We start from the raw sequence: 14,558 nt of genomic DNA, 5'->3' as shown, positions 1-14,558 counted from the left end.
TTTCTTATAAGAAAGTTCACTCACCCTTAATCTTTCTTTAAATCTATTTGAACCATATTTTTTACACAGTCTTTTTGATTTTCTGAATTCTTTTTTTGCTTTCAAACATTCCAGATCAAACCATTGCTTTTTTGAATGTCTTTCATGTGCTTTACTACCTGTCAGACCGAAAGTGTTTCTGCCGATTTCAATAAAATATTACAAAGATCAAAAACTACTTCATCTACTTCCTGTTTTCGTGCATTTTCTTTTGCATTATGTAAAGATTGTATCTTAAAAAATAATTTCTCAATCATTTCTCCATCTAAATTATCTCTAAAATCCAATGTTTTTTCACATTTCCATTTACAAATTTTTGATGTAAAATTATTTGTCTCAAAATCTGAATGCTTCTTATTTTTACAGCTCAAAGTAAGTGAAATAGGTGAGTGAATATCTGAAAAAAGTCTACAAAACTCTTGTACTTCAAAGTGAGCATATTCTCAGGAACATTACAAGTGCATATCATATAATCAACTACACTTTTATTTTTACAAGTCATTCTACCAATACTATCTTTCCCAAATCTACCGTTTAAGATAAATATATTATTGTTTTTACAAAATTCAATAAGTTTTCTACCATACTTATTTACAATAGTGTCACGATTTTTTCTATACCTTGATATGTGCATATCATCAAGAATACATATATCTGAGAATACATTTGTATCGGATATTTCATTAAATTGAGTATCATCAGTATCTTCGGTTTCATGGAAATCTTTGAGTGTTGCAGTTCGACTATTGAAATCGCCAAGTAAACACATGTGGTCATTATTCTTACTAAAATTTTGAAACTCAAATTCAATTTCCGAAAAGGCTTCATCTGACGCATAAATTGTATTTTCTGGGGGTATATAAGTAATACCAAATATAATATTTCTTGAAAATCAAAAATTTCTTTTTTTACCAGAAAACCAGAAAACAAAAGGACAATCTGATTCTATTACAGTTATGTAACGTTCTAAATATTTTTTGTAACCTATAGCAATACCACCAGATTTGTAGTTTGAAATTTTCTTTCTATTTTTATACTTGAAAATAAAGTGTTCACAATCAATAGTGTCTATATCATCAAGCTTTGTTTCTTGAAAACAAACAATATCAAATTTATTTATTAAACATTGAAATTCGGGATAAAATAATCGATGCTTGACACCACATACATGTCTAGGTTAGTCTATAAAAAGGTATATACTATGAAATTTAGAGCGAGGGGCTTGCCCCGAGCTCTTAATTTCATAGTATATACCTTTTCATAGACTATCCAATTTAGCACATATTTACAACTCGAGTAATCTTTTAATTGGTCTATTGATAGTTTATTTTGGCTGACTACTTGTATCACAGGTGTTTGTAAAACGGAGCTCATTAACGAAGTTTTGTAAATCTACTCACTAGTATCATTGTAAAATATGTGATTTCAAAAGGCCCTTGACTCCAGAATGAAAAGATGGTAGCTGCTGGTGTAAGTATGTATATTGATATAAAGTGGTGTTTCACTATACATGTTCTTCTTACATGGTAAGATGACCAAATAAATTGACCAAAAGCAGGCAATAATTAAATTGCAGTGGAAGCTTTACATGTTTTGAAAACATTTTTTAATTTCACTAAAATCTAAAGCTATAATAAATTTGAAACATATAGATAGTTTGTCCCCATAGATATAGTCTAGCAGATAGGCATTAAAAAGCAACTATCAATAGATCAGAGATTATAGGTTTTGTGTGTTTTTTTTTTTTTTTTTTTATTATTTCAAAGTAAAAACTAAAAGATTTATCAGAATATGTTTATATATATAATTGGCACATTATCTTCAGACATAATCACAATTTTTCAATTCATGACATCGTCCTGAACATGCATGAAATATTTGCCACTGGAAATTAAGCAACCGATAATCAATAAATCAATCAATTCATGACGAAATAGATCACCTTCCTTAAGAAAGTTTAAAAAATTATCACCAAGTTGCTTTAATTTCCCTTCACAAGGTTTCATAGTACACACTTTTTTGTGTACAAAGTAATTGCATGGATGATACATTATTACATTATCATAATTTTAAGATATCGTTGTACTCTAATCAACAGTGGGAAAGCCACACGTCAGTTCTGCGCCTCCTTCCATATGACGTAACGGACAAGAATTCAAGGGCGACAATCGCGATTTTTACATAGACGGCGACAGTATCGCACCATCTCGGTAATTTGTTTACATCGTGTACGTTTGATTTTTCAAGAAATTTATTATTAAAGACAATTAAACTTGCATCATTTCATCATCAATTAGTTATATAGGTAAGTTTAACAGGTGACCATGCTATTTTTTCTTCTTAAGAGATTTTATTTTACAAGAAACAAACATCTGAAAATGGCAAGTGACGTTGTTGTTTTGGAAGATAAAAATATGGCGGGTGTTTTCCCCTTCTGAAAATAACTGACACATTTGCATCCTAATGGCTATTTAAATATAAAATGACCTAAAATAGTATCTATGATGATGGGAGTCCCTAAATATTTGCATAACTACCCATCACTCCGTGTCAAATTGCAACTGAGGCTGCGAAAGGGAAGCACATAAATCGACGCCATTTTTCAACAGATCCACATGAATAGTAGGTTTCTGTGCTCGCAAAATCCTAGTAATACTCTTTTAATGGTTAGTAGAAAGATATGAACAATATCCATAACAAAATTTTACTGATCAGATCGGTTTATGCCAAATTATGGCTATATATTTGCCCCCTTTTCGATGCTGAAATTTCAAGACCACGTGTAAATAAACGCCCCTTTCCCAGCGTGAGACTTCAATTTTAAATAAAACTTTAATTTTGGCCTGTCAATGATAGCATTTATATTTTAGTTTAATTATTACGGTTGTGTAAAGCATTTGTGATCATTTGTTTGATTCTCCCGAATAGTGAAAAGGTTAGTTCAATGAGTGTGTAACAAAAAAAAATAATTACAGAATAGAGTACATGTACTACGGCTAAAAGTATAAAGAATAGAGAAAAATTGACTAAAAAATATAAGGAATAGAGAATAATGTTGTGCTAATTTATTGAGAAAAAAGAATGATGGGCAAAAAGTATAAAGAATAGAGACAAATGACCTTAAAGATTTAATAATATAGAAATGGAGGACACCCCATCCAGACCCTTGTTTATGCGAACAACAGTACCATTTTTTTGTTAAATAATCCATATATGGTCATGAAAAATATTTTGAACAGATTTCAGGTATATGAAATATTAATCAGGAGGAAAGTATCAGTTCTGTCCCTCCTTCCATGCTAAAAAAACACTCAAATTATATGTGATTGATTGTTGATTTTTAACGCCACAGTATTGGCAAGGTGTTGTGGCCAGGTTTTATTGGTGGTGGATGCCTGATTGCTCATATACTTTATAGTACAGCCCGAAGAATGCCCTCAGATTTGAGGGAATCTCAAATTTCACAACTGATTAACTTCACAGTTTGAAGTCCTTGTAATTTATATATCACTCTTCCCAATAAACTGACCACAGATGTTACACTTAGGTTATCTGATAAGAAAGTCAACATTTCGACATTTTCTGTCTTTACTTGAAATATAAATATAAATATTCTTCACAAGATTTTGACAATCTAGTCAGTGTTTTTTTTCATTAATCATGTTCAGATACAGTTAAAGGAATGTAATATGAAGTTATGATTTTTTTTTATTAATTTTCCATTTTTTTTAAATTTAGAATAGACCCATAATCGATTGTCCTTTTGAAGATTAATTTTCATTAGAAATGAATATTCTTAGTAATTTTCACATTTATTTTGATAAAATGTCATTTAATGATAAAAGGAAATTTCCTAAATATTTAAAAGAAATTCTTAATAGAATATTCATTAGGCAAAGACAATTTGGAAAAAGAACCCTCCTTTTTATACGCCTGTTTATGAGAGGTATTATGGTATACCGTTGTCCATCCGTCCGTCTGTCTGTCCGTCCGTCATAGATAACCACAGACCTTTGATTACAGCAATCCTAGTTCAGTTAACTTGCACAAGGAGAGTTTGAATTCTCAACCTGAATGCAGACTTACTTGTGCATTTACTATATATTTTTGCTCTCATACTGATATTTTGTTTGTAATTATGACGTTTACTTACATTTAATATCATAAAATATATATTAATATCTATTAAAAAGATTGATATATTATTATAGTGATGAATTTAACTTTTAACATGTTAAGATACTGAAGTAAATGAATAAATAAATAGAAAAATTTCTTTGAACATATGTTGCTGTATATGATTATGACCTTTTCTTATCAGACATATCATATAAAGTCATTAAAATAAGTTATTTATTTACACCAAAAGTCTAAATTTTTTTGTTTATTTTTTATTGAAGCTTATATACATACTTTTGATTATTTAAGATTAAAATAAGAATAATTTCAATTTCAAAAAAATAATAACAAATATCTAAAAACAAACTTAAGTATATACATTATGGGATTTTCTCATGATTGAAGGCTTTAGTGTAGCATAAAATTGCTTATATCTACTCCATTTGATTTTTTTGGGGATAGTTGTCTCATTGGCAATTATTTCACATCTGATTAGTTTTACATTAGTGAAATTAGAAACATTCAATTTAAATTAAAACTTGGACCACATAAGAATCAGTAGTCAATTAAAATGTAAATTATAATTTCATATGAAAACTCTAGATAAGTTGGGAAATTATTTTCATTTAATATCATATGCATAAATTATATATTTACAGATGCATGTAACAATAGAAATAAGGAATAAAGAAGAGCAGGAAACATTTCCATTTTGAGGATTTATGGAACAGAGGACTATTTGACTTGTTTTTACTTTAACTTGGACTTTTTAACAATAATTATGCTTCTTAAATTTTAAACTTTATTGTTATGTGTTTGTTTTTTTTTACTTTCAAAGTATTTAAGTTGTATTAAATTTTGTTTATTTGATTGAAGCTTATTTACTTATAATTATTTAAGATATTATTTACATACGTTTCATTTTAACATTATTTTTATGCATTTGTATTTATTTATCTTTTAATAAACTTTTTTTTTCTTAACATTTTTATATTTTTATATATTCAAAGTGAAACACCATAATCATTTTATATTGATGACATGGGGTAGATGTACATGAGACAATGCTACTGCTGCATTACAATAAATCATTCATAGATGCAAAGCAAGCACATTAGCCATATACATGTATGTACTGAAGTATTTGAGACATAAAAAATATCAAAGATGTAAAAGGTCTACTTTAATGATTTATTAGGTGTGAAGGACTTAAATGGAGTGGTTTTAGAATCATTCACTTCTCCCAGAGGTATCTTTGATGTCTCTCTAGTGGCCTCTCATTACATGACTTTTCACTGTTATATGCTTCCAGGGAGATTTTAAAGTGTGGTTACCACTGCATCTAAATAAATCATTTTCAGCAGATATATACATATCTCTGTTTTCAGACTATTTGATGAAAAGTTTAAACTAATATACAAATTAGAAAAATGAAAACTAATCAACTTGAACCCACAAAATACAGATGATCTCAGGTGCTCTGGAAGAGTAAGCAGAACCTGCTCCATGTGTAGTATTTAGAATGAGATGCCCAGGTGCCCTTTTTATACGACCGCCAAAAAATTTTGTGGTTGTATATTGGTATGACGTTGTCGTCGTCCGAAGACACATTGGTTTTCGCACTCTAACTTTAGTTTAAGTGAATGGATCTCTATGAAATTTTACCATAAGGTTCAATACCACAAAAGGAAGGTTGGGATTGATTTTGGGGGTTATGGTACCAACAGTTAAGGAATTAGGGACCAAAAAGGGGCCAAAAATAAGCATTTTTGTAACTTCCAGACATAACTTGTGTGTTAGTGTATGGATCTCTCTGACATTGTACCACAAGGTTCCATATCACAAAGGGAATGCTGGGATTTATTTTGGGGTAATATCCTCAAAATTTTAGGAATTAGGGGCCAAAAAAGGGGCAAAAAACAAGCATTTTTCTAGTTTCATGACAATAACTTGTGTGTAAGTGTATGGATCTTTCTGAAATTGTACTACAAGGTTCCATATCACAAAGGGAAAGCTGGAATTGGGTTTGGGGGTAATTGGCCAAAACGTTAAGGAAAAAGGGGCCAAAAATAAGCATTTTTCTAGTTTCCAGACAATTACTTGTGTTCAAGTGTATGGATCTCTCTGAAATTGTACTGCAAGGTACCATATCACTTAGGGAAGACTGGGATTGATTTTGGGGGTAATTGCTTCAAAATTTTAGGAATTAGGGGCCAAAAAGGGGCAAAAAACAAGCATTTTTCTAGTTTCAGGACAATAACTTGTGTGTAAGTGTATGGATCTTTATGAAATTGTACTACAAGGTTCCATATCACAAAGGGAAAGCTGGGTTTGAGTTTGGGAGTAATTGCCCTAAATGTTAAGGAATTTGGGGCCAAAAAACAAGCATTTTTCTAGTTTCCAGACAATAAATTGTGTTCAAGTGTATGGATCTCTCTGAAATTGTACTGCAAGGTACCATACCACAAAGGGAAGGCTGTTATTGAGTTTTGGGGTGATGAATCATAAAGGGGTTCAAAAAATTTGGGGGGGGGGGGTTTTCCTTTTTTTCCTTTTTTTTTCTTTTAACTTTTCCATTTCAAATTGGGCCACATCTAACAATATTTTTTAATGCTCTTAATGGTCATATAGCTCTCACTTGTATTAAGACTTGTATGTACTAGGCATTGAGAATTCCTGTTGAAGGTTAATCCAGGAAAGCCCTTGGATGCATTCAATTTAAAATATTTTTTTTTCATTTTCAATGAAGGAATAGTGTAATTAATGAATGCTATATTTGAAAAATACCATTGTTAATGTTAATTTCTTCAGCAGCAGCATATCTGGGTTGAACTATTTTTTTCAACTTTAGTTTTTCCTTGGGAAAAGTTGTTTTTAAAAGAAAGCCATATTGACATGATTGACAATTGATAGAGGATGATAATTATAGGTAACAGTTTTAGCCTTCTACAATTTGCAAACCAATTTGTCAAGTATAAAGGACCTTATAAAACAGCATGTGATAAAAATTATAAATCCAGAACTAATGATAAAATAAATACAGCTACTATATATATATGGAAGAAAAACAAATTTGATGAATGGCCACGTACTAAACTTTTTCAAAACAATTCTTTAAAAACATGCACACACTTTGAAAACACAATGACAAATATTTGTTACCAGGGCCCAGACACACTTATGAATGGTTAGTGTACAACAGGTTCCTTGATAAGGACAGGCAAAATACAAATGATTGTGTGTTAACTTCCCACTTGCATAGTAGTTTTATTTATACAATAAGAACAAAGACTAAAAATTCAGATTTTCATGTCACAGTGGCAGGCAGGCAATATTTGTTGATTGATACTTTTAATATTTTTTAAATTGACAAGTTGACACATTTCAGGTAAATATTTACAGAAACAAAGAATGACTGTAATCATTAGACTTAAAAAAAAAAGGCTTAAAACAGACATTAGCTGAGTGTTTACACTTTGCATTTGTGCAAGCTTTTCATTCAGACAATATTTTTTGCCCAACTGAAATTTCTTGAAAGTGGGAAAAGGGGGGGGGGGGGGCTTCCAGACAACTGAAGTCATTTCTATGGACAAATTCATTCATAGAATAAACCAGTTTCAATGTACTCCATAAATCTGTTATACACTGCAGCATAATTAAACAAATAATTAAATAAATGCAGAAAATTATTGAAACAAGGAGTCTGAGCAACATGAAAAAAATCAACAAATGACGGAGTAAAGCTGTCATCCTATCAACATTTTTATGTAAAACATTAAAAATCCAGGAAACATCATCACACTTCATTGTCTGAATCAATTTTGTGGTTAAAAACTGGTTAAATGGACATCATTTGCTCCATTTTGCAATGAAATAACGCCAAAAACGTTAGAAAAATGTTCAATTTTGACCTCCGGTTGAGGTATTTATTATGTAAACAAGACTCGAAGTGACGGGGAATTCTTTACATAGTCATGTGCCCATGTGTTTCTGGGTCACATTTATTTATATCTCAACCAATGAAAAGCTTTAGGATGCAATTGTGTCAGTTATTTTCAGACGGGGGTATTACCCGCGGTTTTTTGGAAACCAACGGAGGTAGTCTTTTGATTTATCATATTTCAATAACGAAGCACTTATTTTAATATATTTTTGGCAGTCGTGTGACAAAATCTATTCTGATGAAGATTAAACCGCAAATACTGTTGGATGATAAGTCGTTTTGATAAATTTATTGTCTGAATCATATGCTACGTTTTTGTTTACACGCTGATTACAGCGCCACCTCGAAATTTTTAGATTATGTCCCCTTTCCCGCGTGACCACCGGAAAGAACTCTTCAATGTCACTGGCTTTCCCACTGGGTATAAAGAACCATATGTATTACCCTTTATTTAAATGAAAGAAATAGCAATTATCAAAAACATTTTTTAGATCCAAAGATTTTAATAGCAGGATATTTAAAAATCAACGTGAAAACTAATTACAAACTATTTAATTTAATTTGGAACACAGCATTTTATTTCAAAACAGCCAGCGGCAATTTTTGATTTAAATATCTTCATTATGATACAATGAAATCTTACCCTTGTGGTCATTCATGTGTAGTTACTTAGTACACGGGAAAAGTATGTACTATGAAAATTAGAAGGCAAATATAAGCAATTTGATTGGACGAGAAGTTGTAAGTATGTGCTAATTAGAGATAATATTTTAATATCTGAGTTCTTGTTCACTGTATAGAGAGTTAATCCGTGAAAGTCATCCGAATCGTTAAAATTGTCACTGTTCACTGAGTTTGTTTGCCCTCCATGGTTCACCTATCTTCCGTTACTTGAGGTTTCATCCGAAGTGAGATCATCTCGTCTGTTTCGTCGTCTTGTTTTTGGACGTGCTCCTTGTGATTGAAATTCCCGTCGTGTAGTATTTTCGGCTATATCTGATGGTAGAGGCTTAATTTCTTTTCCATCAATAAAAAGACTGTCTCGTTTGATAAGAGCTTTTTTGTTTTGTTTTCGAGCTTCCTTATAATAGGGCCACAATAACTTTCTTCTTTCGTTGATTTCTTTAGGGAATTGTTCTTAAACACCAAAGGTAGTCCCCTTAAGATTGGTTGCAGACTTCCGTACTATTTCTCTGTCCTTAAAGCTTTTGAATCTGCATACAATTGGTTTGGTTTTAGATGTTGTCCCGTCTCGATTTTTTCTCTCATTCAGCTGTCCGAATCGGTGAGCTCTGTGGAAGTCAATCTCTGTTTCCATTTTCATATGTTCTGTCATGAATACTTTCAAAATTCCTTCCGTTGTATCGCTTTCCTCATTTTCCGTTGTCATAGGAATTCCTGTGAACACTAGGTTCTCACGCATCGACCGAATCTGGAGATCTAGGTGTTTTCCTTGTAGTTCTTCGAGATTATTCTGCACCCTTTGCATATTTCCTGCCACTTCGTTGTTTTCAGATCTAATAGCAGTAAATTCAGATTTCATGTCGGATAGATCATTTCTATTTACCTCAAACTGTGAGTTAATAAAGTCCAAACTTTTTTCTATGTCTCCTACTCTATCTGTAATTTTTCCTACATTGCTTGAAAATGTTTGCATACTTCTTTCAAATTTGTCAATTTTTTCACCAAAAGAGTCAAGAATAGATAATTTTGTCAACATTTCTTCCACCTTTTGTCCAAGATTGTCAATTTTGAGTCATGTCCCATATTCATTGTTGAATGCATAACTGGTTGAATATTTGGAATAGGTTGGGGTCCATTAGGATAATAGCCCGTTGGTGAAGTGAAGTTTGGGGTTGACATTTGTTGTGTTGTATACTGTGGTATGTTGGATCTTCCAGGGAGGATAGGGGAATCAATATTTGGTATGTACGTTGACATATTTATAGTCTGTAATTTATCGACAGTTTTATTTTTTAAACTATTTTTCGGTTTGTTTACATTCTCATGTTTTGAATCGTGAGTACTACTTTGTTGTTTCTTACTTGGTTTCTCCGTGCTATCATTTTCAGGTTTTGAATTCCTCCTTTTCTGACCTTTCTGACCTTTCTTGCCATCCTTTTTATGATTCATGTAGCTAATACACTATTTTGCTAATACATTCCTCATAAAATAACTTTCACAATAATAGTTAACTTCTAGTTATTATATGTATTGTTATGTTGTTCAAGTCCTGAACACGAATGAGATATCAAATCAACTAGAAGGTTAAATCAATAGCATTGCAAACTAAAAAATCCAGAAAGTTAAGCTAACTAAAACCAGTGGCGGATCCAGAGGGGGACGTAGAGGGCGTACGCCCCCCCCCCCCCCCCCCCCCTTTGCTTGCACTTTTTTTTTTTTTTTTTTTTTGTAAAATGATTAATCAGACTAGACTTCGCGAACTTTGCCATTTCCCGTGTATTCAATTTTAATGCGACAATTCTTTACTTATAAAGATAGTTTTCGCTCGTATTTACTGTAATATATTATTGATTATGTCAAAGTCATGTGATTCGCTACGGTGGAGTTGACCAGTACGTCGAAAAAACGTCACTCAGTCATTTTGAAATTCAAATTACAGTAACACATTGCTTAGGCTGAGGATGACAAGCATGACGCCTTCAAAGCAACAAAGTATTGAGCAAGAACGTATTGACTTCTATTTCACAATTCCAACCATCAGAAAGTAATACTCTATTACACTCTCATGAAAAAAAAGTTCCACAGCAATATTATTTACCTACGAAAACATGTTTAACCCCACACGCGCCAGCCCATTAATAACATTGCTGAATAGTGATCCCCAGTCAGTAAGCTCTAAATATAGATTTAAAGTCTAAGGTACGGACCATTTGATTTGAGGGGGCAGTCTGAGATATTTCAGAGAAAAAAATCTGACCCTGATTTTTGCTTTAAACAATAATTCTGGCCTTATCTGGATTGAAAACAATAATCTTGTCCACTTTTTTGCTATTAGAAAAAAATATTTTCAACAAAATTATTTAGCATTAAATGAACATGATGAATAAAGACGGGCGTATTTTTTTTTTTTTGGGGGGGGGGGGGGGGGTTGCATGTGAATCCCATATCTGACCGGAATGTCTGTTTCGCCGAACTGATATGCTGAATACTTTTTTCAAGGCCCGACTGCAACCTGCTGCTGGGTGTGGCCTATATGTCTTCATGTGTCGACAGTCATTCACAACTTCATTGTCATTTCCGACTCATTAGTAGCCTTTGGTTGATTTGGAACCCCCTCACTTCCCTTGTTGGTTTAAAACATTTCAACCAAACATTTGGATAAAAATTGCTTGTTTGTCTTTCTTCGTGTCGGTCGTATTGTAAATTTCATTGAATAGCCGTATATCTTGTTTACAACAAGAAATCTGTGAGGTTATGCTAACTAACCATGCATACAACAAACGAAATTTTCTATGTCCATTTTTTACTGACAAATCCCACATCAAATAAATTAATTAGTACATAGCTTTGGATCCATCCAATCATTTTATAATAGACAATTAATGGAGAGAATACGGCACCAAAAATGTCCAACCCCTACACTTTAACTATAAAATGCATTTTACACTTATTTTATGTTTTTTAGTCAAAAAAAGGCCCAAAAAAATTTTCGCCTCGCTCCGCTCGGCAAACTTCATTACTACGCCCCCCCTTTCCAAAAATCCTGGATCCGCCCCTGAAAACATTCATTTAAAAACTTTTAAATGAAAATTAAAATACGACATGATAAGCAGAAATATATAGATTTAATTTCGTTCTTTTTGGCTATATATATATATATACATAAATTTTTATTGTGATTTGCATGCTGCGTTGGTACACATGCATATATTATGTCGTGTGGTGAAACTATTCAGTGTATGGAGTGATTGGAAGGTGTACAGGTCTGTTTGGCAGGTATCATCTGACCTTGATTTTATTTTCATGGTTCATTGATCAGAGTTTCGTGGTCTTGGTCTTGTTCTCGGTTACTTTAAGCAATAAGTTAACTATATTTACTAGTGTATAGAATGGTTGTAAGGTGAAGATATCTGTCTAGCAGTGTCAATCTAACTTTGAAAAAATGAATTGGTTTTTCAGTTGAGTTGATGCTGCAAAAAATGCAGCGCAAATCGTGTGTGGTCTAGCCTAGCACTAAAGATGGAGGTTATGGAGATGTAGACACTCTATATCAATTATGGCACAGATATATGCGACACTCTTCCTCCATGCAAAATCCACCAGTAAAGGCCATCAAAAAGTGTGTTTTTGGGGTACTTTACGTCAACAAAATGCCGCTGAATTCACCACCACCAGAAACACTAAAACGCAAACATTTGAAAGTCATGGATGTATAAGTACCTGAAAACGTGAGGAGTTAAATGACCAAAAGGGAGTTGAATTATAAATAACTAGACAAATTCATATTCAGTCAAGTTTGTCTGAAGTCATGAATGGGACTGGAAGTTCCCATGGAGGAACATACGAGTAGATTTGAAAATTAAAGTTTGATATGAACTCCAAATGATCTTTTATGTTCATGGTTTATTTTGTGATGATGTTTACAACATAATTTATATATACAGCTGTATTTGTCGTAAGAATTCATAAAAAAACACATTTAAGTTTGTTTCTAGCTGACGTTTTCCAATTGGTCAGACTCCATGTTCCTTTCTTCTGACGGTTTTTCAGAGGAGGGGGATCGGATGGTTACCCTTGGAAAGGGAAGATGGTTTTGATGTATCTGTCTGATCATCGCCGGTGTAAAAAAAAACTGCAATCTCACCATGACACACTTTAAAATTAAACTTACCTGTAAAATATCATTGAATCTTTTAAAATCAGATATATACTTTATCAAACACGGCAACAAAAGTGGATTAAATACTGTCAAAATTAAAAATAATAAACCATTACATATAAGGATATGATAGCTTGGTTTGTAAAATTTTCTATCAAATTTCAGGTCGTAGAGTTAGATTACCAAACGCAAGACTTAAACTGCTTATATATTATATGTCTATAAGATAATAAAAAATACAAAAATTACAAATAAAATAATACGATATTAATATGCACAAAATATCATATTTTGTCAACATACTATCACTTTCATATAAACTGAGACCCCACTGAAATTGTTTTACATATTTGGTCCTTAAAGGAGTAAATTGATATATTTGATAAAGAAATTTTTTATTACTTAGTATATCAAAATGACAAGCTTATCGCAAATTTAGATATTGTTGCTGGGTTTGATTGTCTTGCAAAATGATGGGAAGACATGAATATAGGAGCGTACTTAGTAACAATCTGACGAGTCAAGCCCTTCGTCTGATTTTTGACAAGGTGTAAATGGGGAAAAAATCGGTTACTAATTTGGGGTAGGACTGTTACTTTATATCATTCCGTGTTATAACTTAAAATACTGGCTGCAACCTGTTTTAAATTGTTTTGCATGGCAATGGAGGAGTTACTTATTTTCATATAAGTTTATCAACTTCCTTCGATTGTACGCTTCGTGAAGAGACATCCATTTTGCTCGTTGCAATTTGTAAAACCTTAATTCAAATTTAAGAATTTGTACATTTGTTAAGGCAGCAAAACAAATTTGCGGGGACGGGGTTGGGGGCTTAAAAGGTCAGGCTTAAACATGTGTTGAAAAAGGAAATAGATTGAATACCGCTACATATACTCGTCTTTGAAACGTAGAACATGGGAACCGATTTGCTACAGAAAAGCAGACGTAAAATTGATAGTATCAATATACTCAGTATTACAATAGGTCCAGTATATGTTCCTGAGAAATTAACCAAAAACATATAGAACTTAAACCAGTTTACTAAATGTTGCTGATGAGCGTTGTGCTATACAAAGATTTATGGAGAAAGTAAATTTTAGTGAGAAATATATTTTTTCTGAACCGAAGTCAGTCTTGTATGTTATGTTATAATATATAAAGTGATGACCGGATTCACCAAAACAATACTGGACGGTACAGCATACCGCATCAACCACCAACTGTGTGTGAACACCGGACACCGAAAAACAGACATAAAAGACAACACAACAACGAAAAACACATGGTAAAGACACAAGATGTGGCGGGTTAAAACAGTTGTATAAGTAAGCAACAACCTCCCCTTTGCCTATCTAGACCATATGTCGTAAAACTGAAACACAATAAACAAAAATATCTGTCCGTATGAGACCATGCCTCGCTAGTACTATCCCCTTTCATTTGTCAGTGAACCGATTTATTTGGTTCAATCCCTGATCATCCCTAATTGGTAAATATTTTTTTTAAAGTTAATAGTCACAATGAACGTGTTAGTAATAAGTTTCACGGTGATGTGTAAAACTTCCCTCAACAAAAACTTCAACCTGATCAGTAAACTGTAAAATTTGGGTCAAA

General features: G+C 32.4%; 1 long non-coding RNA gene across 1 annotated transcript; it reads left to right on the top strand.

The window, feature by feature from the left end:
* Positions 1-2,536: 2,536 nt before the first annotated feature.
* Positions 2,537-5,141, top strand: LOC127715350 (uncharacterized). Its single transcript, XR_007988350.1, has 2 exons — positions 2,537-2,705; positions 4,818-5,141. It is a non-coding gene; the product is annotated as an uncharacterized LOC127715350 (long non-coding RNA).
* Positions 5,142-14,558: the final 9,417 nt, after the last annotated feature.

This window comes from Mytilus californianus, unplaced genomic scaffold (genome assembly GCF_021869535.1).
Source record: "Mytilus californianus isolate M0D057914Y unplaced genomic scaffold, xbMytCali1.0.p SCAF_9, whole genome shotgun sequence".
In the NCBI taxonomy this organism is placed as follows: domain Eukaryota; kingdom Metazoa; phylum Mollusca; class Bivalvia; order Mytilida; family Mytilidae; genus Mytilus; species Mytilus californianus.
The sequence above is the reverse complement of the archived record's forward strand: the minus strand, read 5'-3'. Positions and strand labels throughout refer to the sequence as shown.